Genomic DNA, 25,994 nt, shown 5'->3' with positions numbered 1-25,994 from the left:
GATAGAGCACTGGTCCAATATTCAAAACATATGGTTCACAATAAGGTCCAGACAAGGGCTCCAAACAACATTTCTAACTGACAATGAAACTGGTAGGGCAGCCTGCACAGCAGCCTGGTCCTGTTACTGTGCCTTCTCCTATGTTTAGACAACAACAGAAAGCCAGAAGCTTTCTGGGCTCCTCGGTATACTGGCTGGGGTAACAAATCCAAGTGAGGAGTGTGGTGTCTCCAGAGTCCTGATAAGCACACTACCTGTTGTGCTTCTTTTATTGTTGTTGGAGTGACCAAGTGCAATGACTTATCTTTCACCGTCTAATTAATGTCACTGTGTACCCTACACCACTATATTCTTAAGCATTTTACTCAATTAGAAGATTGCTAAATTTTAGTTGGATTTTTTTTTTTAATTTTGATGCACTTATTGGTTTCCAGTGAATCCAAATTAATAGAAAAAGGTGTTTACTAGATCAGTAACTGCACACCATGTTCCACAGATGTGCTCATCTGCTGAGGTAAGGATGGCACTAAGTCACCTTTATACCTAGCTGCCTCCTCTCTTCACTGTTCACCCCACTGCTGACCTGTCATCTATGAACTGCTCTACAGGCTTCTGATTCCTTGCTCATATTCAGATGTTTTTTCTCCATCTCTCAAGCTCTGCTTTCACCTTACTAAGCTTTTCTTCCGAGAAGCAAAGTCAGTGTCTTGTTATGATGCAGCCTTTGCTGCTGCTTAATGAAAAAACTAAAAATCTCATGCTGGCCATTGTGTGAGTTATCTTTTACAATGCAGATTTTCTTGGTGTTCTCCTACTAGAGACCCTCCAGATCCATATGTGACTTCTGCAGCTGGACCACAAATGTGTATTTAGTAAATAATGTTTTAAAAATGCATTGGGATAAGAATGAAATTATTACACATTGAAGGCACTCAAGTTGTGTAGACTATTTGTCACAGTTTATGCCTTTGATTAAACTGACAAGGAGTCTAGGCTTGATACAGAAAATGAATAAATACAGATGAAAAAGAGAAAACCCAAAAGTGGAACTTAAATTCCCCTCTGAAATTTATTTTAATATTCTATTATTGGTTCCACTTGTTTTCCCATTGCTGTTACACACATATAAAAATGTAAGGTAGAAAGGGATATGTGTGAATGTATGTATTCATGTGATATTTTTTTCTATCCACTTTCAAATTCGACAGATAACCATATCAGTTACAGGTTGCCCTGCTAACACAAGAGAGAGGCAGAGTTGTGGCTCAACCAGAAGAAAATGAGGAGGGCACCTGGCCCAGAGCAGGGAAGGATACACTGGGATCAGGACTTCAGAGACTGTGCTGTCCTGGGGTGAGGTGTCTTTAAACCTGGGCTTCCAGTTCAGTATGAGCAAGGAGGTGGATTAAACAGCTAACCTAACACAGAAGAATAATGTGAATTAGCCATCACTAGCAATGTGTACTGTGCACTGTGGCTACCAACTGGAAAATATATTCTTTAAATACCAAAGACATGAACATTAAGTAAGAGATGGGATGAGAGTCACAAACAGAAAAGCACAGGAAAACTTGGTTCATGAAAGAAAGGAGTCGCAAACATATTGATTAGCTAAAAGATAAGATATTTCAACACATCTTCCCTCAAGATCTTCAAGGACAAATGATAATATCTCACACTTGAGATCTCAGATATTGAGAATAGCTTCTTACGACAATAGAAGTATATTTAATCTCCTTGATTTTCTCTGATGTATATTTATTCAAAAGTTAATAGAAATATTGTCCAGAAATTTGATTTTGATAATAAGCCTAATCTGTGACTGGGCAGTAGTACACTTGGACAAAAAGATTATTGTCATAACAGAATATGAACCCTGGCAGTCTTTTGCCACATTCAGTATCAAATCTAGAATTGAAGGTGGGGCTCATTTAAAGACTATTTTATAAAGCAAAGTATATTTATATTCACACACACACACACACACACACACACATATATATATATATATATATACATATACATGCATATAATTGAGTATCATATACCAATACATACACAAATGTTTGAATTAATTAATGTGTCCCCAAGTGTTGGATAATGTTGCCAAAATTAGATACCATTTTATGAAGACACTTTGATACGTGCTCACACAGAAATCATTGGCCGACAATTGAATATAGTCTGTGATGCAGTGTTTTTTCATATTGGGCCCTTGACAAAAGTGGAAATTGTGAAATCAAGGCAGATATTTGACATATGATATTGACAAAGTCTCAACAGAGAGAATCCAGACAGTCTCATTTTCCAGAATTGTGAACTGGAGCCCAATGTATTAAATTCAAACTAAACCATGACACATTTGAATCTATTAAAAGAGTTATTGATGTTATAATTAAATTTTAGTGTTTTCTAAAGTTATAGGTGGAGAAACAGGAAAGAACCAACAGTTTGTGTACACAGCTAAAGATTTCTGATGCATGAAAAAAATTAATGATTTACCTAAAATCAATAACTTCATTATAAAAATTGTCTCCAATTACCTCCATTGGCCTAAGGAAAAACCCACAGTCACTTCTCAAATCTCCATCATTATCTTCACTATTCTTTATCCTCCAAAAGCAAAATGGTCAAAAGCAAAATGGTCTTGTCAAACAGCACAGGATGAAAGAAAATTTTAGGAACAAAAATTAAATAGTAAATGCACAAGGCTTCTTCATGTCTGCTAGGCAGGCTCTCAGATGGAGCAATTGTGAAATCCATTTCTTATAAAGACAGAAATCACACAGACATTTACAACTAAGTGTCTGTTTTAAGGCTACTGCTGTCTGGAGACCCACATAATCTTATTTACAATTCCTTTCCATTCAAACTATGGCATGGTCCCTGGATATCTTGAGAAAAATTCTGGCCTCAAGCTCTACGTCTGAAGTCTGAAAATTTTGATCAAAACATTTCTGAAAACATAGTTTGGAGATCACGTTCCCCATCCTCAGGTGCCATGATTTCATTCATATTTCTGAAAGCATGTTTTGGAGATCATTTCCTCCATGCTCAGGTGCCATGATTTCATTCATATGCATTGAATAATTCCCAAGGACTCTTGGGCAGATTGGACCAGAATACATGTCAACAGCCATATGGAAAAACACAATGAATTTCAACAGCACTTTCATAGACAAGAGTTTAGAAGATAATAAAAGTTCAATATCATTCACACTCTGAGAAGAATCATGGGACATTATGTCTTACACTATCTAGTGTAGGGAAGCACAGCCTCACATGAAAAATTGAGCAAGGTGTTGAACATTCTCTCTGTTGTTCATATACTATCATGTGCTAGTCATGTTTACAAAATATCTTCAAACTTACTGTGATTCCTGTCATGTGGAGAATATGTGATTATGCTAAATCCAAAATGACTCCATTATAAATATTCAACACCCATTCTGTCCAATATCAGTACCTGTGCAGACATTCACTGAGATATTATGCTGATCTTTTGCCTGATAATCAGTCCCTGGCAATAAATGGCATTTGATGCAACATTGCTGATTAATGATTGAGAAGAATTTCATACATTTTACTCAAAGGAATGAAAGAATTTGGGTGTCATTTATGAGAGAGAATTTTATTGCTAATATTAGTATATAAATTCTATTTTCAATTCATGTTTAGTTGGTCTTTGTTTTGAAACAGTCCTGCCTTCTGTAAGATCGCAACAACACACATGTATGTCTGTTATGCTAATTTATGTAACTTGGTTAGGCTACAAGGAGTGACACAGATGGAGCATTGAATTTAATTTTGTGAATTTTTGAACTACCTTATATTTTTCCTCAAAAATATCTACACTGAGTGCAATGGACTCTTTCTTCTTCTTCTTTTTTAAATGTATTCTTAATCTATTTTTACAGTCCATTTTTATCACCCTCATGTTCCATCCACTGACAGTTCCATATTACACACCTCCCCTGGGACAACCCATAGCCATAGGATCTTAATTTGAGAAGCTTCACTTCTTTCTTGTTTGCTTGTTTTGATTTTTGAGCCTAGGTTTTCCTCTGTAGGCCTAGCTGGCTTGAAACTAGGTCTGACTACCAGGTTGGCTTTGAGATCAGAGATCCAACTGCTTCTGCTTCTATCCCCAATCTGCTTCTTTCTTATAGGTGCTGAGACTAAAGTCTTGCACCACCAGACATGGCAGAATCTTGACTCATTAGGCAATACAAATAGAAGCTAGTATTTTGGGTTTACCACCAAATTTTCCACAGTGTAATGCTTGGGAGGGTATAATTAACTAACTGGAGATTTCTCTGTATCAGGTCAAAAACTTGCCCTCGGCATTCCATGGATAACCTGAAGGTTCAGAGGGAGTACTGTCTCAATTTTTCAAAAATTCAGCAGATTCTAAAGAGCATGGACTACTGACTGCATTTACCAAACCTGAGTACAGGATCTTCCATGTCTCAGCCACTTAATTTCTGTGGAGAGCCAAAACACGGCTTTAAGGATGGCTGGATTGTTGATTGTGGTCTATACTCATTTTACTATGTATTTGACAGCTTGGACAACCTGAGATACAGCAGAAGATTGAATTGTGCCATGAAGGGCTCAGAGGTCTTCCAGACTAAGAGTCAGAGGGAGCTACAAGTGTTCTTAAGTGATGTGGACAAAAACAGACAAAGGTATAGAGGATCCAGACCAACCCTTGACAAGTTTGCTCAGGGAGAAAGGCCTGGAACTTGAGAACTGTGATGGTGGAGGCTGCACTGACCAGGATCCTGCTTCTGATATTTACAGGAATCTAGGCTGCTGGGCATGCTATCAAAGGGCTTTCGGCCAGAAGAAGAAGTGAAAAAATTCACCAAGAACTCTGTTTGGGGCCCAGGAACCTTGATGCCTGCTAAGACTTGCAATTAGGGATCTTCTGTCAGCTCCTTTATTACAGCAAAGGAACTCACAAGGCAGCTGTATCTTTGCAGCCATCTACTACATGTTTTTTGTTTGTTTGTTTGTTTGTTTTTTGTTTTTTTGTTTTTTACAGCTTTCTTAATAAAAGTCTTGAAATGCTGCAAATTTGTATTCTTGAAATGGACCTATGTAAAAGGTGAAGTGTGGAGTGGAAACACATCAGGATACACTGTTCTCTAAACTAGACACCCCAAATAGATTTGTTGGCCAATTATCCATTTTCCTTTGCATCTAATTAGTTTTCTATTATGTTTTACTCTAGACATCTGCATCCAGAGTGATAGGATCTTACTTTGAGAAGTGTCACATACCTTTTTCTTGCTTGTTTTAACTTTTAAGCCTAGGTCACAGGACTAAATGGTGATTCTATTAAACAGAAGTTTTCAGGTAGTCTTAGGAAACCTGGTTCTCATGTGTCCTGGAACATAATATAACCAGCACACAGGGAGAAACCTTGAGAACTTTGAGAAACGCCTGTGCTGAATCAACATGGATGACAACTATTCTGAGAGTTTAGAGATTCAACACACCCCAGAGATATCTAGAAATGATGGCAAACAGAGAGGACCTGAAAACAAAATGAAATTATGTTTGATCACATTTCTTGTATACTGGCACATGGGCGCCAGGGGTTTCATCCAGGGTTTCCTCCACACCTTGTAAACCCTGGAAATGGGTTTACAAAGGATCTCACTAGAGCCTCCCTGGTAAAGTCTGGATCCATTTGAAGAGTAAAGCACATAGAAACAAAATCAACTATGTTGTTTGCAATCAAGGTCTGATTTACTCTCAGCCTGCTGACAGCACAGCATCACATCTCCTGCACACTCACAGTAGGATACCAAGAATTTTGGTCAGTGTATTGGTGCATGGGTTCCAGATCTTGGGTTTGGACAGAATCCCACTGCTTCCTGCCTGGTAGGGTCTGATCTCATTGGCAAAAGGATAGCACCTAGAAAGAAAATCACCTGTGAGGTTTGAAATCATTATGGAATTTCAGGGTGGAGTTGTTGACAGCCTAGTGGAATTTAGCTAGGCTGCAAGTCTCAAGTTGAAATAGTTATTGGCTTGCAGCTCAGAGCCAAGAAACATTTATCTTTCTGGCCAGACTCATTTCCTGGCCAGGTTCATTCTCTGGGAGAGAACAGTAGAGACCACAGAGTGTATTTCTCTGTGTAACCAGGGCTGTTCTCAAAATCGCTTTTACTTGATTACATCACAAATTATGCAAAATCCAAAACTTAAGGACACAACTTCAAGGGATTTATTGTTTAATTTGTAAAATGTAATCAGGTTCTTTGAAGTAGGAACACTCCAATCAAAGCAGATCTCTTTGATCTTGAAAGACAAAGGCCTTTAATCTGGATGTGGAGCAAGAAATTGACATAACTGTGTCATTGTGATTGTTATTATTTCTATGAGCCAGGTTTTGTCTGCAAAAAGATTTGCTATAGTCGTGGGGTGTCTTCACAGCAATGGAACTCTAAGACTGTGCTCTTTGGCATTTTAATATAAAACTTAAATAAATGTCCCTTATAATTTTAACATATGCACTCTTGCCAATTAATTGTCTACTTGAAAGTGTGAGTATGAAGGCTGAAGAGAGAAGAATGGATGTAGGATGACTGTGTTTGTGTCCATTTCTGACACAACTTGCCTACCTCTCCCTCCACGAACTAAATCAAGCACCTAGAAGCATTTTCTCATAAAATTCATGATTTTCAAGGAATTTGTTTCTAATATAACTGAAACAATATATAGAAAATAGTGTTAAATTGAAGATTTTCACTGGAAATTATTCAGATAATTTTGTGTACATAAAACATCTCTAAATAATTGAAAATTTATATAGAAATATTTTCTGATAAAATTAAAGTTTATCTTAACTAATATCTGTAGTGATATTGAAGATATATGTGTGTGTTCAAATTGAAGAATTAATTGGAAAATAATAAGAGTAAAATAGTAAACATAGAAAATATACCTAGAACATTGTCCAATAACCTAGAAAAATTTTTGATAAAATGAAGATTTTGATGGAAAATATTTCTAATACAATTGAAGTAATATACAGGAAATGTATTATAATTGAAGATGTCAGAAAAGATAATACAGATAAAATATTAGACATATAAACTATTTCTAAACTAATTGAAAAAGGTAGTAGAAACATTCACTGAAAATGTGTGAAAAAATAAAGTAGAACTTGAAATAATGAAGGTTTTAATTGAAAAACAATACAGATAAACAGTAGACATAAAAAATTCCTAAAGTGATTGAAAAATAAACTAGAAACATTTTCTGATAAAATTGAGATGGAGGATAGTGAAGACTTTTTCCCAATCAGTAGGTTTCCTATTTGTCCTCTTGACTATGCCCTTTGCCTTACCAAATCTTTCCAGTTTCATGAGGCCCCACTTATGAATTCTTGATCTTTGTGCCTGAGCAGTTGAAGTTCTGTTTAGGAAATATACCCCTGTGCCAGTGAATTCAAGCCTCTTTCCAATTTTTTCTTTTATTATTATATGTGTATCCAGTTTTATGTAGAGGTACTTCATCCACCTGGGCTTAAGCTTTGTCCAAAATAACAAATATGGGTTTATTTTCATTTTACTACATACAGATTGCTGGTTAGACCAGCACTATTTAATGAAGATAGATTTCTTTTCCATTGTGTATATATGAAATTACTAGGCACTTATGACACCCTCACATGTACATGCAGGCAAAACAGCAATGCACATACCATAAAAAATTTTTTTAAAATATGTTTATTCACATTCTGAGTGACCAGCTTGTTTATTTTATTATTAAAAACAATTTTCTTATAAAAAAAAGCATTTTCTGAAAAGGAAAAGAAAGACATGTGTCTCAGTAGGGCTTTCACTGCTGTGCACAGACACCGTGAGTGAGGCGACTCTTAAAAGGCCAACATTTAATCGGAGCAGCTCACAGGTCAGGGGTCAGTCTGTTATCAAGGCGGGCGCATGGCAGCATCCAGGCAGGTGAGGAGCAAGGAGAAGCTGAGAGTTCTATATCTTCATCTCAAGGCTGGAGATGGAGGACTGACTTCCAGGCAGCTAGGGTGAGAGGGTCTTAAGCCCACACCCACACTTACACAGCTACTCCAACAAGGCCACTGTCTCTCCAAAAAGGACACACCCACACCAAAAGTGCCACATATAATCCAACAAGGACATGCCCACTAAAACAAGGCCACACCCACCACAACCTGGCTACCCCACTCCAACAAGATCATACCCAAAGGAAAGGGACACACCAACTACAACAAGGCCACACCCACTCCAACGGGGACACATCTAATTCTAAAATTCCATGCCTACTCCAACAAAGCCAAAGCCAGCAAGTTCAAACCCATTCCAAGAAATCTGAATGCCTCTGTGCTGGCTCTCTGCCAGGAATAAAGGAATAATGTAAGTTGTAAAGGAACAATAAATTCATTAATAATTTAGAAGTCCCTAGTGCTCAAAAGGCACCATTATTGGTCAAAGTTTCAAAAATGTTAAAAGTCCAATGGTCAAAGTCTCTTCTGTGATAAATCCTATCATGCAAGTGTTATCCATACATTCAAAAACAAAAAGAACATTATATACCTTAAAATTCAAAGGATATACTATATCATTCCTAAAGGTAATAATGAAGAAATGTTGGAGCTAAGGAAGACCAAAGCCAGCTGAGCAATCTCAAAACTCTGCATCTTCCATGTCCAATGTCAACGTGTTCTTCAGATCTACAACTCCTTGCTGCTTTGTTCACTAAAGTACAATTCTTTCTCGTAGACTGGTCTTATTCCATTATTGGGCAGTTATCACACAGTTCTAACATCTCAAAAACTTGAGGTACCAAAAGTAACTTCAATATCATAGCTTCTTCTTTCAATGTCCAGGATACACAAATGATCATCTCTGATCCTCCAAAGAGATTGGGTCTCTTCTCCAGATCTCCCCTCTTTATAACCCTATGCTGTAATTGAGTTCAATCTACTGCTCCGTCTATTCTAGCTTATCAACCCATGGTCCTTGCATGTTTAGTGTGTTGTGGTCTTTTGTTGCAACGAGGCTTGATCCATAACCATAAGCTTTGATGTCCTGGAACATACTCAGAAATCTACCTTGATCTCAGAGATCTGCAGGGCTCTGTCTCATGAATGCTGGGATAAAAAGCATTCAACACCCAACCTAGACAGAAGCTTTTCCTTTTAGATCTTAATTTGAAAACCCAGAATAGCAATCAATATCCATCCCTTGTCAGATTGACACATACTTGAATCTTCATACTTCAACATGAAAACAATAACCAAGTAATAATGATTCCTAACATGATAAAGTTTACTTTCATACAACTGCAAATCCATTTGTTTACCTGGATGGAATCTTGCCATAATGTAACCATTCCTTTAATACCAATGAATATTCTTGATCACAGGATTTAACTTCATTCAACTTCCTGATGAAGTCTTATGTTTTGAACCTCCCACTTAATTCATGATTGAATTCATTAGGTTTATCTCTGGAACAGAGAATTAGGAGACTTCTCACTTGTGAATATACTTTTCCACATTGATTACATTAATAAGGTTTCTGTCTGTTATGTGTTCTTTTATGTCTTTGGAGATTACTCTGAAATGAAAAGGCTTTACCACATTGATTACATTCATAAGGTTTCTCTCCAGTATGTGTTCTTTTATGATACTGGAGATGACTGGGTCTTGCAAAGGCTTTACCACATTGATTACATTCATATGGTTTCTCTCCTGTATGTGTCATTTTATGTCTTTTGAGATGACTGGGTCTTGCAAAGGCTTTACCACATTGATTACATTCATAAGGTTTCTCTCCAGTATGTGTTATTTTATGTCCTTGGAGAGCACTGCACTGTGCAAAGGCTTTACCACATTGATTACATTCATAAGGTTTCTCTCCAGTATGTGTTCTTTTATGATATTGGAGATTACTGTGCTGTGCAAAAGCTTTACCACATTGATTGCATTCATAAGGTTTCTCTCCAGTATGTGTTCTTTTATGATATTGGAAAGCACTCTGCTGTGTAAAGGCTTTACCACATTGACTACATTTATAAGGTTTCTCTCCAGTATGTATTCTTTTATGACATTGGAGATTACTCAGTATTGCAAAGGTTTTACCACATTGATTACATTCAAAAGGTTTCTCGCCATTGTGTGTCATTTTATGTCTTTGGAGATGACTGGGTCTTCCAAAAGCTTTACCACATTCATCGCATTCATAAGGTTTCTCTCCAGTATGTGTCCTTTTATGATATTGTAAAGTACTGTGCTGTGTAAAGGATTTTCCACATTGACTACATTTGTAAGGTTTCTCTCCGGTATGTATTATTTTATGAGACTGGAGATAACTCAGTCTTGCAAAGGCTTTACCGCATTGACTACATTTATAAGGTTTCTCTCCACTATGTGTTCTTTTATGACATTGAAGATTACTCAGTCTTGCAAAGGTTTTACCACGTTGATTACATTCATATGGTTTCTCTCCACTGTGACTTCTTACATGCCTACAATGATAATTAGCATGTGAGAAACTTTACCATATTCATTACTCTGATCAATCATGTAATCAATATGGATTATGTTTACAATTTGGTCTAATGGTAAAGAATCACGAGATCTTAAGGTTTATTGCACTTTGCATGTTCATGGTGTTCTCCCTCATCATGAGTTGTTCAAGACACCTGTGTTGGTTATTACATGGCTCATATGTATAACACCCTCATTTTATATGGGATTTTTATATAATATATTTTTAGCTATCTGAAGAAAGTTGAACAACTCTGATGTTTATAACAGTTATTGTATTCATAATTTTTCTGGTACTGTGAATTATAACACATTTGACTGTGAACCAGGACACATAGAAAAACATTTTGAATTCCTAGTACCCATAAAGATTTTCTACCCTGTGAGTTTGGGGATGTTCTCTGTAAAACTAGAAAACCAATTAATTTCAAATGTCTATCATATTACTAATTTTTCTCAAAAGCAGAATACTACATATCTTCTCATTGTTTTAGAACAAATACTTTGTTTGTTCTTTCAATAACCCTATACTCCCATGATTTTTATCCATTGTGAAACATGACACATAATATACCTAATAAAAAAGAATGACAAATGAAATGCTTACACATTGCATTCACACTGTTTAAATTTTGTTTCTCATAACATGTGCAATATAGATTAATGATTCTCCACAACAACATTCTTGTTTCTCATAAAATTCCCTCTCACGAAACTTAACCATATTACTGCAAGAATATGTGTATCTCAAATTTACTATGGTCTATCTGGCCTAGTTCTTTGAATATTTTGGATATAAATTTATCAGTATTCAATGTGCAATATCTAAGTACTAATATAGAGATTTGTAGTTCCACAGAATATCTCTAATGAAGCTACATATCAAATGGATACACATATCACATAACAGCTCTTGAGGTACATGGTTTTATAAAAATATTATAATCATATCTACACTTAAAGGACTGTTATTTAATACTCTTGCTTTTTGGTTGAGGTTCCAGAAGATATTAAAATTTCCTCAGATGCAAATTTGTATTAGCTTTCACAAGAAAATTACCTTTCATGTCTTCTTCTACTTTGGCAATGTTCTTCAAGATGATGGTCTTCCCAATTATATCCTAAAACACAATACAGGAAAATGAATGTTTCTGTGAATTTTCACTGCACTGTGAAAGTTACAATGAAAATTCAGTGAAAGTGAATTATTCAGGTGAATCTACATTATTTGCAATTAAATAATTAAAGATCATCAATAACCTAGAAACATTTGTTTTCTTTAGGAAAAATAACAGTCTTACCTATACTTTTGAGATTCAGGTAGGTTTCCATCATCACATCTTTGTAGAGATTTTTCTGGGAAGGATCCAACAAATTCCACTCTTCCTCGGTGAAGTTCACATGCACATCATCAAAAGTCACTGCATCCTAAATAACCCATACATGTGTACAACACAAAGCATGATACTAACATCACTGTAAAGGAAATATATGATTTCTCAAAAACATTCATATAATTTTTGTCTTGATCCACTTATTTGCTGTCTCAAAAGTTATCATCACAGTGCCATTTTAGAAGGAGCTTGAATTATAAGATATACCTGTTTCACTTTTGAACTTGTTGAATAGGATACAACCTTGCCAGATAAATGCCGATTGAGAGGGAGAGGCAGAGGAAACAGATCGACAATACTGAGCACACATTTGCAAAAATTGTAGGAACAATTACTAACTACAAATATGATGGGCAAGTTGGGTTTATTTGCTCATGTCTTTAATTAAAGAGGTACAAAATGGTGTATGTCATTAAGTTGGATGCCAGCATATCTATGTAATGTGTTACAGGACAGATTAAGTTATGTATCCAGGCCTTCATTCCCCTGCAACAATCAACCAAGGAAACAAAAAGGATAGATAACATGCTATTCTTTGCTTATTTTCCTACAAAGAATTGTACATTCACTGAAGTTCTTTATTCGTCTTGCAGCAACCTGAAGTACAACAGTTTAAACTGCAACATTAATAAAATTTTACTAAAAGTGTATGCATGTTTAAACAGTTACAAATAGACAGATGAAAATACTAGCAGTGTAAACGTTGATCATAAATATGCAATGTAGGGCAGGAGAGAGAGCTCAGCAGTGGAGAGCTCTCGTTGGTCTTCTACATAATGGGGGTTAATTTCTACCATATGCATGGATATCAACAACTACCCATTACTTCAAGATCAGGAGTTCTGTGGACATCTTCTGACAACAGTAAAGATGAGGAATTCATGATACTCGCATTCATGCTCACTCCTATTCATTCAAAATTTCCAGAACAACCAAAAGAGTGAGGAAGAACATTATACATACATACAAATGCAATTAGCATACATCGGTTGTATTAAGGCCACCTAGCACATAAGTAGCAGAATTTAAGGGAATTCTTCATGGGGGTTCTCCAACAACTGGAGCAGGGACTATCCCTAAAACTGATGCCTATCTTTGGAATCCAATGACACTGAAGCCTCAGGTAGTACTGATGTCATGAACATATGTCATCTTGAGAAACTTATTGCTTATTGTGCATGCCACCTCGTTTATGTGGTTTCTACATTGACTCTCAAGACGACAGAAATAGCTTCACAGAGAAAATTTGCCTTGAAAATGAAAACAAGAGGAATGCAATTAAAAATATTAAACCACCAGGCTTGCAAAATAGCTTAGCATTAAATGCAAATGGGGCTAAAGCATCTTATGTGTTTAGGGGCAGAGTCCAAATGATGAATGTATGAGAGCATGAGAAGAAACCTGAATGATCAGGTTCAACTACAGCACAGTAGACACACAGAACAAAATATGTCCTGTCCTAAAAAGCAGGGACACACCTGGAGTAGACACTGAGGGTATGCCCAATGAACATCGCCCAGCTGGAGACCAACCTTGTGGGCAATCTCCAATCTTTAACATTATTATGGATACAGTGATATGCTCCCAGACAGGAGACTTTGGTAAGTCTTCAATGAGAGGCTTCACCCAGCAGCTGACTGAAATAGATGCAGAGAACCACAGTGAAACATGGGATGGATCTTGGAGATTCCTAATGAAGACTTGGAGAAGTATTGAATGCCCTGAAGATGGTAGAATTCCATAGGTAGTCTAACAGACTCAATGACCCTTTAATCTTGAGAGACTGAACCATCAACAAAATAGCAGATACCGGCTGAACTAAAGCCCCTGGCACATAAGTAGCAAAAGTTCAGGTTATACTCCATGAGGGTCCTGCAACAACTGGAACAGGGGCTTCCCCTAAAGCTACTGCCTATCTTTGATGTCTGTTCCTTTAACTGTACTCCAAAGTCTGGCCTCAGTGGAGAGGATGCACTTAACCCAGCAGAAACGGTGTGGGGATACCCAGGGAATCCAATCAATTCCATTCTGAACCTGGATGCTATAGGCTCATGTTTATTCTGTGATGAAAATGCATTCAATCTACAGTGAAGCTAATAGTCTGCAGAAGCTCCTAGATGTCTCAAATGTCTAAAGTGTCGACTGACACTCAAGACAATATATTGAAAGTCAAATCGTTTAAAATCAGAAAGCAATTTACAAAGCTCTACCTAACACTGTACAAAAACCAGAGACAACATAACCTCTCTCCTGACTAAGTCTCCTGGGGGATTGTTAAGATCATAATTTCCTGCCTGAGACTTCTGCCAGCTTTCAATATGAGCAAGCATTCCCTCTTGAACATACCCACCAAACAGGTCAGTAAAATGGGAAAAAGGCAGTCAACATTCTCTGAAAATACAGACAGCAAACAATACCCTGGGAATAAAATTACCATTAAACAAGACAAACCCAGAGAGAAGTATCTAGACATATAACCACAAACCCAGATACTTAGATATCAGCATAGGAATATAATTAGCATAAGCCATGAAAATACGTCAACAGGAAATACAAGGTGTCCTGTCACAGCAGGTCCTCAAAAATTAAAACGTGCAAGAGTTCTGATATAAAAGAAGTTGTTTTGTGGAAAGGAGAGGAGTGAGAACCTGGGGAAGGGATAGGGGTGCACAAGAGGACCTGTGGACTGGAACACATATAGGGAGCAGAGAGCCTGGGATGAGGGTAGAGAAAGACTATAGCCGGGGCTTGTGTAGAGAACAGAAACAGGGAACAAATATAGAGAGCAGCTGAAGCTAGTGCTCCATGTATATAAAGCACACCTGACAACAGCACCAGCTGATGGAGGCAGGTAATGACTTAAGCAGGTGGTCAGTCCCTGAGAGCAGGCCATTGAAATTGCCTGCACGTTGACAACTACAGAGGCAAGGTTCACACACACCGAACAAGAAAGTAAGATAAATAGAATAAAGGGACTTATTGGTCAAAAAATAATTTGTGTATAAAATTTTACTGGCACTAAATAACTAGGAACACTGCAATGTATCAAAAGCAAAGACTTCAATTGACTGTAATAAAAGAATAACAGCTCAAAGGTCAAGACAATAGTTTTAATGAAATCTTGCATGAATAATTTCTAAACTAAAGATAAAGATTCCTATTAAGGCACATGAAGCAGCCAAAATACCAAATATAGTGAAACAAAAAAAGTTCCCTTGCCACAAAATATCCAACACACTATACATGTACAGAAATACGAATACTGCAATAAAAAATGAAACAAAAACAAATCATAGGTTAAAATAGACCTATTAGTTTCATACCTGCCCTCTCAATGTGTAGTGTAAAACACAAAGTGTTTTGGACAGATCCTTCAGAATCAAGAAAAGCATCCATGATGCTTCTACAAGCAAACCAATGGTACAAATGATGTGGGAAGATCCAGCCTTGATAGTAATGATATTCAGAGGTCACCATCTTATTTAGCAAGTAAGAAGCATCACTAGAAACCACACAGGTAGTCACATCTAGCTGATGTTTCCCATCCAACCATTGATAGGACCCTGCACCTCAGCACCCTCTGATCAGCCACCTGTTCCTCCCCATTGTGGGAAGATATACTGTGCTTACCATGTTCAGATTTCAGGGCTTCCCCGAGGTCCCCTCACAGCATAACACAGAACAGCAGAGCTCAGATCAGGAAACAGTGAATAATCCCGGTCTGCAAAGCCACAGGGAACTTGAAGAAAGGTACCCGGAAGATCCCGCCTCTTTCTTTGAATGGCAGGTCTGGCTTGAGTTCTGGATTGGCCAGTAAGCCTGACCACTCCTTACAGTTAAATTGTGCCTCTAGTCCAGGGTGAAATTTTTTACAGATCTTAGGAGTGGTTTGCACTCACTTAGCATTTGTGCCCTGCCTTGCAAGAGGACTTTCACACCAAGCAGCCCTATGGAAGGACCCCACTATTCCACCTCAGGCTATTCAGCTGCCTGCTACTCTCCTTGTTAGCAATGACCCTGCACTTGACAGGACCTAAATTCAGACCTTGACTGAGCTTTCCTCAGAGCACTTGCCTTCCCCTTCATGTAATCAAGGTTAATAAGTTGCATAGCCCATTCCTCAGGTGCACTGAAGATATCAATCTGACTCACACGGGGAAGGGTGCCCAGGCTATTAACTTTAAGTAGTGACTCTCGGAAACAAGAGTTTTCTTTTCTGACTTCATGCTGGGCTCAGGGAAATTGCAGCTCCCTTTCACTGGAAGATAAGTCCTTGATTTTGAAGTTTCCCTTGGCCTTGGCAGACAGCCATTATTAAAAGAAGAGGACAACCATCTCTGAGACATTATAATAAACCTTCTTTCTACATACACAGAAAAATTCACCCTCTCTATGAGATATTTTGATCTAGAGAATCTGTGCTAACACAACTGTGGGTTTTTCCCCACCTTGCCATGGGGAAAGATGTGCTGACTATAAGTAGTGTTCCACACAGTTTGTCATCTGTTTCCTTGTTTTCTCCCGGGTTTTATTCATATGTATCATCTAGTAGAAGGGAATTGTATGAAGCCACATAGCAAGCACATGTTTCCTAAAATCCCTCTTTAATGTTAAGAGCCTTGGCTCTTAACTGGGCTTCTTCTTCTGATGGGCCAGCTTTATACCTCCAGTGGAAGTCAAGTAACAGGTTATCCCCCTAGATATCAGAAAGAAGAAGGGAAAATGCTGTGCGGAATTCTCAAACAAGCTGTGTTGTCAGGTCGTGATGAGTGCAGGATCACTGCCCACAAAGGGGAAGAGAAAGCAGTTGAACAGCCTCATTTGCAATGGTGTTTCCTCCTCCAGTGCTGGGTGTGAGTACAAATGGAGAGGTTCTTGGAGGACAGGCACAAACGCTATAGGAGTTCAAAACTGACCTGAGATATATGAGAGGTCTGGCCCAGGACTGAAAGCACACTCTAACCTTGAGGAGGGGTAAGACTCACTGACCAATCGAGGACCCCATGTGCACCTTCCAGTCTAATAGGAGAGTCCCTCCAGGTGCCTTGCTGCAAGTTCATTGTGGCTGCACAAGCTTGAATGGTTCTCTGTCCTGCATTGAGTCCTGCTGTTGGGTAGTGTGAAAGAAATTCAAGTAAGTTCTGTTTTTGAGACATGTTGAGCACAGGCTCTCTGCCCATGATGAAGAAGAGAAGGGAGATGGGAAGTAAGAGCTTGTGTGTCGGGCATTCTCTGGGGATGGATGGGAAGCATTAGCCAGATGTAGCCAGATGTTTGCATCTGAGAGGTCCCTTGTGGTGCTCCTCACGTGCTAGATCAGGCTGTGACCTCTGAATAACTTCACTATGAGGGCTGAGTCTGCTCAAAACATTTCAACCAGGAATTGATTGAAGAAATGTCATGGGCAGGTTGCCAAACTTGGACAGATTTAGTTTCTCTTGAATTTTCTATAAGTTCTGCCCTTGGCATTTACCACTAGGGTGTAAGATCCACCTGCAATTAAGTTTGTGGAGCATTTAAAAGGCATCTCATGTGTTGCTTGGCACTGTAATATTAAACTGAGAAGTAGAAGAAAATATATTATGATGTAAAGGACTTACCAAGCATAGAAAATTGTAGCATTAGCTGATGTAAGTAGCATTTTGCTGATGGAGGACTGAGTTAAAACACCCCACAGATAGTATGCTAAGCAGGCCAGTTAGAGTAGGATGTTGGGATTCTCAAGTTCGTTCACCAGGTTTGTCTAGAAATCTGTCTCCAAACCGTAACAAAGGAGACACCTGTGGTGCACAACCAGTCACTTTGCACATAATCACAGCAATAATAATAATAATAATAATAATAATAATAATAATAATAAACAGGTCAGTAGCAAGCTGCTCAAAGTGTCCTTATAGAATCATAATCAACATTAAGGCCTGGTGTGCCTGAAACCCCCATTTTCTATTTGAGAAATGCATAGTTCTGCCACATGGGAAAGATTACATTGGGTGACAGCCATTTGAGAAGAAAAAACATCTATGGACTTGTAGACATGAGCCTAGCATGGCTGTCCTCTGAGAGGCTCCACCAGCAACTAACTGAGACAGATACAGATATTCACAGCCATCCACTGGAGTCAGGTCATGGATCCCTACGCAGAGTAAGGGGAAGGAATGAAGGAGCTGTGGGGATGCCACTCCCTTAAGAAGACCAAGAGGACCAAGTAAACCAAACCCTGGGGACTCCCAGAGACGAAGCCATCACATTGAGAACACACATGGGCTGGTGCACGGTCCCAGAAACACATGTGGCTGAGAACTGCATTGTGTGTACTCAGTGGGAGACTACAAACCTAACACTGTAGAGACTTGATGCCCCGGGAAGGAGAATGGGGGAGGGAGTTGGTATTAGAAATTGATTCTTGCACAGGGATGTCTACATTTTAAGCCCCAAGAAAAGCCAGTCCTCCTCCTCCTCTTCCTCTCTGTCTCTGTCTCTGCCATTTCTATCTCTAATCCCTCATCGCCCCTCCCCATGCCCTAAATAAACTCTATTCTACACTATACCATCCTGTATCTGGTCCTTCAGGGGGAGTGGTGCTCAGCATTGTCCGCGGAGGCTCCCCCTTCCCCCACACCACACCGCACCTCCACCAAACACACCCTTGACTTCCTGTTACAAAACACAACACTGACAAGCCTACCCAGAGATGTGAAGAAGTCAACATTGGAGTCACTATGGGGAAAGAGTGGAGGGTGACACCATTTTTGCTCACAGTGGCAATGCCATCTGGGAAACCCAAGTCACCCACACAGTCCTTAGGGAGCCATGTTTCCCTGGCAGGGCTGCCACCAGGAGCTCCCTCCACCCACGGGTCAGTTCCTGAGTCCTTGCCCTTGTTCTCATCTCATCTGTGGAGTGGGAGGGGTCATCCTAGGCTAACTAGCAATTTGCACCTCCCAGACCAAGGGGAGAAACCGAGGTAAAGCTTATGAAGAGCTTTGATCTATGTGGAAGGAAGCCACTGGGCAGCCATATTGATTACAGTAATGAAGGAAAATACTACCCCTGGTGAGGAGGGAAATGAGAGGGGAGCAAGGAGCAGAATATATAGGAGTCTCTAGGCCTGGTTTGTACCCACCCCGCCCCTTAACTTTTGAATGTCTATTTTGTGAGGCACAGTCACTCAATATTTAATATCTGGTGGAAAAGTTAGTACAAGCACAAATTCCAATAAATAGATTTTAGAAATATAAAATATTTTAATATAAAATCTATTATGTTATATTATTAATTATATATATTATATTATAATATATTATATAATATATATTATTATATATTATAATATATTATATATCATTATATATATTATTATATATTATAGTTAATCTGAGAAAATGGTTGCATACACTCTTGCAAGGCAAGACAGAGGACCGCAATGTCTAGATAAATAGCCCGAGTTTCAAACCTACCATGATGGTTAACCTCAACTGTCTACTTGATAAGATCTAGAGTGGCCAGGGGTGTTGTGATCATAAAAAGAGAAAGAGGAGAGAGACTGTGTTCTAACCACGGTGTGGGAGAAGGGCGTGCCTCACTGGGCCCACGCCAAGGCATCCCTTCCTCCTGAGGTTACCAGACACAAGACGGTATAGTACAGAATAGAGTTTATTCAGGGCATGGAGAGGGGAGTCAAGAGGGTAGTAGAGGCAGAGAAAGGCAGAGAGAGGGAGAGAGTAGAGAAACAGAGGCGGCCATGACCATGTGGAGAGAGAGGGGGAGGGGAGAGGAAGGGAGGGGAGCCCAGGAAGTAGCAAGAGTGAAGCTGAGAGTGAGAGGATAAGAGAGGTGGGAGGGGCAAGCAGCACCTTTTATAGTGCACCAGACCTACCTGGCTGTTGCCAGGTAACAGTGGGGAGGGGCATAACTGGCTGTTGCCAGGTAACTGTGGGGTGGAGCTTAGACAGAATCCTAATAAGGGGGAGGTGCCTCAGGGCGTGGCTCTAAGGGACTGCCTTGATTATCTTAACTGGTGTGGGAAGCACCACCCACTGTGGGCGGCACCATTCCCTGGCTAGGATCCCGGGCAGTGTGTGGAAAGGGGCTGAGCAGCAGCAGGCGTTCATTGCTCTTGGTGTCCTGATTATTTACACACCTGATGTGAGTGCGCAGCTGCTTCAGACTTCAGAGTGGCATTGCCCACCATGAGGGACTTTACTGTGAACCGTGAGCTGGAATAAACCTGTTCTCCTGACAGAGTGTTTTATCAAAGCAACAGCAGTGATTAAGATACTTGTGAATTGTCCTTTATCCAATCAAGGTGGTCACAATGAGAGGTAATGTTGTGTTTTGTTTAAATAATTTTTTAATTAGATATTTTCTTATTTACATTTATTTTTTTGCTTTTGGTTTTTTGAGACAGGGTTTCTCTGTGTAGACCTGGCTGTCCTGGAACTCACTCTGTAAATCAGGCTGGCCTCAAACACAGAAATCCACCTGCCTCTGCTTCCCAAGTGCTTTTTTAATTTTTTTTTTTATTTTTAAATTTACTTATTTATTTATATTTTTTATATATTTTATATTATATATACATATGTTTCTATTTATATTTTATTTACATTTCAAATATCCCCTTTCCTAGTTTTCCCTCTGAAAACCCTCTATCCCATCCCTCCTCCCCATGCTCACTAACCCACCCACTCCTGCTTCCCTGACCTGGTATACTCCTACCCTGGGGCAATGAGCCTTCATGGGTCCAAGGGCCTCTACTCTCATGGATGTCCAACAAGGCCATCCTCTGCTACCCATGTGGCTGGAGCCATGGGTCCCTCCATGTGTATTCTTCGGTTGGTGGTTTAGTCCCTGGGAGCTCTGGGGGTACTGCATGGTTCATATTGTTGCTCCTCCTGTGGTGCTGCAAACCCCTTCAGGTCCTTGGGTCCTTTCTCTAGCTCCTCAATTTATGACCCTGTGCTCACTTCAATTGTTGACTGAATGCCAAACCTCCATGTTTGTCATGCACTGGCAGAGACTCTCAGGAGACAACTATATCAGGCTCCCGTCAGCAAGCACTTGTTGGCATCCACAATAGTGTCTGGGTTTGGTATATGAGCTGGTTACTGGCCACAATATGCTTGCATTACCCTAACTCACCCAAACTGTTATTGCAACAACACTGAAGGTAAGAGGAGGCCCTTTGTCCACAGTCCGGCTATGCTGGCAGGTCTCGAGGTAGCCACAAGATGGCTCACAAATTTGGCCAGAGTGTATGAAAAAATAAAAGAGAGAAAATAAAAGCCCTGCAGCATTTTTAGACAGGGTCATGGAGACATTTTTGACAATACACACCCATGGACCCTGATTCCCCAGAAGCAAAGTCGGCAGTGGCTTGAGCTTTTGTCAATCAGGGAACACCATCTATGAAGACAAAGCCCCAGAGGGTGGAGTAGTTAGGACAGAGTTGTCTAAGAGATTTGAGGACAGTGGCACAGAGAGTGTTTAATGGAGGACTGACTGCAGAGGAGACGCAGATGAGAGGACAGAAGCAACAGACTGGAGACCTGGGAAAGACCCTGTGGTCAGCCAAGGCCAAATCAGAAGACCATGAGTGATGCCTAAAAAGGAGATAAGGGGGCCCTGAGACTCAAAAGTGTCCCCACCACAAGACCAGGGTAACCCTAAAAGTAAAATGGACACCCATCATCTTTTGTTGATACAGTTCAATACTATATTGTACTAAAACCTACATATAGAGTCTCTTCATCAGTTTATAAATGACTTTCCAGTGGCTACAGAAGAAAACAAAAATGGAGGGCCTCTTAGATGCCTTAAAATTGAGGCTAATTAAGCCTCTGCAAAGAAAAAAAGCCTTACTCTGCCAACTTCAGGTGACCTTTGTAGACCTGTGGACTGCCTACTCAGACCAGGGGTCCTGGCCTTAGCCAATGGCCCATGTGTCACCAATTGGCACAAGCTAACAACCACTCTATTTACACCTCTGTCACAATGGCTTCTGGGTAAAAATAATACCAGAAGGACTCATTACCAGCCACCATTCTTGAATCTCCCCAGAGAATCTACTCAGCTGCCCTGCTGTTGGACCCTGACCTTGCTGGATGGACCTCTGTATGACTGCTCAAATAGAAGTAGGGGTAACAGGGTTCACCAATGGCAACTGCCTCATTCAGGATGGAGAGGAGTGTGCTGGGGCAGTGGTGGTGTCAAATACCGAGATCACATGTGGAGGACCACACCTGGCAGGAATGTCAGCCCTGAAAGCTGAACTGGCAGCTCTGAAATGACATTAGAGCTGAGAAAAGACAAGACACAAATGGCTGGTGTGCTATTGTTACCTCTCATACCCATGGGGCCATTTGTAAGGAGAGGACCGATCTGATGGGGAAGGACTAAATTGCACCCCAGAGAGCAACAAGAAAGCCCAGTGGGTGGGCCCTAGAAATTGGGTTCCTCATGTCCTTGATTGCACCAGACCCAGGAGTCCCCACACTCTCTGATGAGACAAAATATATGATCTGGGCCAAAAACCTGTTGATGTCTCAGTGTTGTAAGAGATGAGGGAGGACAGCTAACTGACTACAAACTATGTTTGAGAGAAAATGGGTCTACACAGAAAAAAGGGAAGAAATCAGAGACTTCCTAGAGTTCATTGGAAATGAATATGCAACATGCACAATCTCATGGAACACAAAGAAAATGAAAGTGGAGCTAAAAGAAGTTCACAGCACAAAATGCCTACATGAAAAAATTGGAGAACTCTCATGCAGGCAATTTAACAGCATGTTTTAAAGGTTACAACAAAAAGAAGTGAGGGAGCAAAGAAAATGAGGAGGAGACATCAAGAAATTTTCAAGTTGGGGATGAAATTGATAAAATAGAAAGAGAACAATTCAAAGAATTAATGAAACATGGAGTTGGTCTTTTGATCCTTTTATTAGACAAGATAAACAAACCCTTATTAAAAGATAAAGAATATACAAATTAATGAAATCTAAAATGAAATGGGGGATTAATTAACAGGTAATGAAGAAATCCAGAGAGTAGTAAAGACATAGTTTAAAAAGGATGCATTCCACCAACTTGGAAATTCTAAAAGAAATAGCTAACTTCCTCAATAGATTCCACATCCCAAAATTAAACTAGAGAAAAACAACTTAAACTGACATAAACATGAAGGAAAACAGAATTCACTAAAAATATGTCCCCAATATGAGCCCACGTCTATGAGTTTTAGGGTAGAGTCCTACCAGACTTTCAAAGAGGATTTAACAAGAATTCAGTGTATTCAACAATATAGAAACAAAATAAATATTAGTCAATTTATTTTCTGAACCCCTGATTACTCATATATCCAGTCAGGAAAGACTGAGCAATTAAAGAGAATTACAGACCAATTATCCCTAAAACCACAGATTCAAAATACTTAAAAGATAAATAAAATAAAATACAAAACACATCAAAAGATCGTTCACCATTAACAGTGAGGAAGGCTTCATTCTAGAAACAGTGATGGTTCAACACAATGGGATTAAAGTGTAAAAAAAAAATCAAGAATTGATCAACTCATGAGGTAATATAAAATTCTCTGACAATATTCAACACCACTTCATGATAAAATTCTCGGAGTTCTGGTGTTTACTGGGGCTGGAACATGGCTCCTCCTATTCCATTATCAGCAGCTTTCAATATTTCAAATATATCACTGCCTAATCTTGACTTTCATGGAACTTGCTTAGAGATCTACCTTGATCTCAAAGATCTGCATGACTCTTGTGTCGTGAATGGTGGGTTAAAAAGCATGTAACACCATGCCTGGAACTAAGCTTTTCTGTTTATATTTTAAACTCAGAACCCAGAATTCAAATATATCCCTTGGCCATTTGATACATACTTGTATGTATATCCCTTGGCCATTTGATACATACTTGTATGTTCATATGTCTACATCAAAACAATAACCAGGTAATAATAATTCCTAACATGATACAGTTCTCTTTCATACAACTGCAAATCCATATGTTTAGTTGAATGTAATCTTGTCCTAGTAGAACCATTCCTTTAATGCCATTGAATATCCTTGATCACAAGATTAAATGGCATTCAACTTCCTGATGATGCCTTTTATTTTGAACCTATCTTTTTTATTTTTCCTTTCTTAGTTTCTATGTTTGTTAAAAATATTCATGCCAATTACTATGCAGTGATTTCCGTGACTTACTTTGTCAATACAATTAATGTAAACATCTTTACCTTAACCTCAAGGAAACTCTTCAGATGAGGGCAGCAAACTTCTTTGCAAAAGCATAAAAAAAAAAAAAATCTCCAGAGTGGAAATAATCCCAAGCACCCATGTCTATCATATCCTACTATGATACCCCCCTAATTCCCACTTAATTCATGATCATATTCATTATGTTTCTCTCCAGCACACAGAATTTGAAGACTTATTCCTAGTGAAAACACTTTACCACATTGAATTAATAAGTTTTCTGTCCGCTGTGTGTTCTTTTATGATACTGGAGATGACTGGGTCTTGAAAAGGTTTTACCACATTGATTACATTCATAAGGTTTCTCTCCAGTATGTGTTCTTTTATGTCTTTGGAGATCACTGGGTCTTGCAAAGGCTTTACCACATTGATTACATTCATAAGGTTTCTCTCCGGTATGTGTTCTTTTATGATATTGGAGAGAACTGTGACATGCAAATGTTTTACCACATTGTTTACATTCATAAGGTTTCTCTCCAGTATGTGTTCTTTTATGATATTGGAGATGACTGCGCTGTGAAAAGGCTTTACCACATTGATTACATTCATATGGTTTCTCTCCAGTATGTGTTCTTTTATGATATTGGAGAACACTGTGCCGTGCAAAGGCTTTACCACATTGATTACATTCATAATGTTTCTCTCCAGTATGTGTTACTTTATGATATTGGAAAGTACTGTGACATGCAAAGGTTTTCCCACATTGATTGCATACATAAGGATTCTCTCCAGTATGTGTTGATTTATGATATTGGAGATTTCTGCATCTTTTAAAGGCTTTACCACATATATTACACTCATAGGGTTTCACTCCAGTATATCTTCTTACATGCCTGCAATGATAATTAGCACATGTGATATCTTTACCACATTCATTACTCTGATCAATCATCTAATTAATATGAATTATGTTTACAATTTATCTAATGGTAAAGAACCGATCTTAAGGTTTTAGCACTTTATATGTTCATGTTTTTCTCCCTCATCATGAGTTGTTCAAGACACCTGTGATGATTATTACATGGCTCATATTTATAATACCCTCTTTTTATATAATGTATTTTAGCTATCTGAATAAAGTTAGAAAAACTCTGATTTGTATAACACTGATTGTATTCATATTTTTCCTCTAGTGTGAATTAAAACACATGTGCCTAGGAACCAGGACATACAGAAGAATTTCCAAATTCCTAGTACCCATAAAGATTTTTTTTACACTATGAGTTTTGGGATATTCCCTGTAAAGCTAAAAACCCAACTAATTACAAATGTATTTCATATTCCTAATTTCTTTCAAAGGCAGAATAATACATATCTTCTTGTTTTAGAACAAAAAAATTATGTTTCTTCTTTCCATATCCCTATGCTCACATGATTATTATCCATTGTGACACATGATATTCCTAATAAATGAAAGGTTTATGCATTGCATTCACACTGTTTGAATTTTTGTTTCTCATAACGTGTGCAATATGGACTAATGTTTCTTCACAACAATATTCTTGATTCTCATAAAATGCCCTCTCACCAAACTGAACCATATTACTACAAGAATATTAGTATCACCAAATTTTCTATGGACTATTTGCTTATTAGAATGTTTTGGATATAAATTTATCACTATTCAATGTGTAATTTCTAAATACTATGAGACTATACAGATTGGCAGATCCACAGCACAGGTCTAATGGAGCTACTTATCAAATGGATACACAAATCACATATCGGATCTTGAGGTCCATGGTTTTGAAAGAATATTTTAATCATATCTACACTTAAAGGA

The 25,994-nt window shown here is 38.7% G+C and overlaps 1 pseudogene; it reads right to left on the bottom strand.

The window, feature by feature from the left end:
• The window catches only part of LOC127673166 (zinc finger protein 709-like), an 80,199-nt pseudogene extending 55,351 nt beyond the window's left edge, over window positions 1-24,848 (bottom strand).
• Between the last annotated feature and the right edge of the window lie 1,146 nt (window positions 24,849-25,994).

The sequence above is a fragment of the Apodemus sylvaticus genome, chromosome 22, assembly GCF_947179515.1.
Source record: "Apodemus sylvaticus chromosome 22, mApoSyl1.1, whole genome shotgun sequence".
In the NCBI taxonomy this organism is placed as follows: domain Eukaryota; kingdom Metazoa; phylum Chordata; class Mammalia; order Rodentia; family Muridae; genus Apodemus; species Apodemus sylvaticus.
The sequence above is the reverse complement of the archived record's forward strand: the minus strand, read 5'-3'. Positions and strand labels throughout refer to the sequence as shown.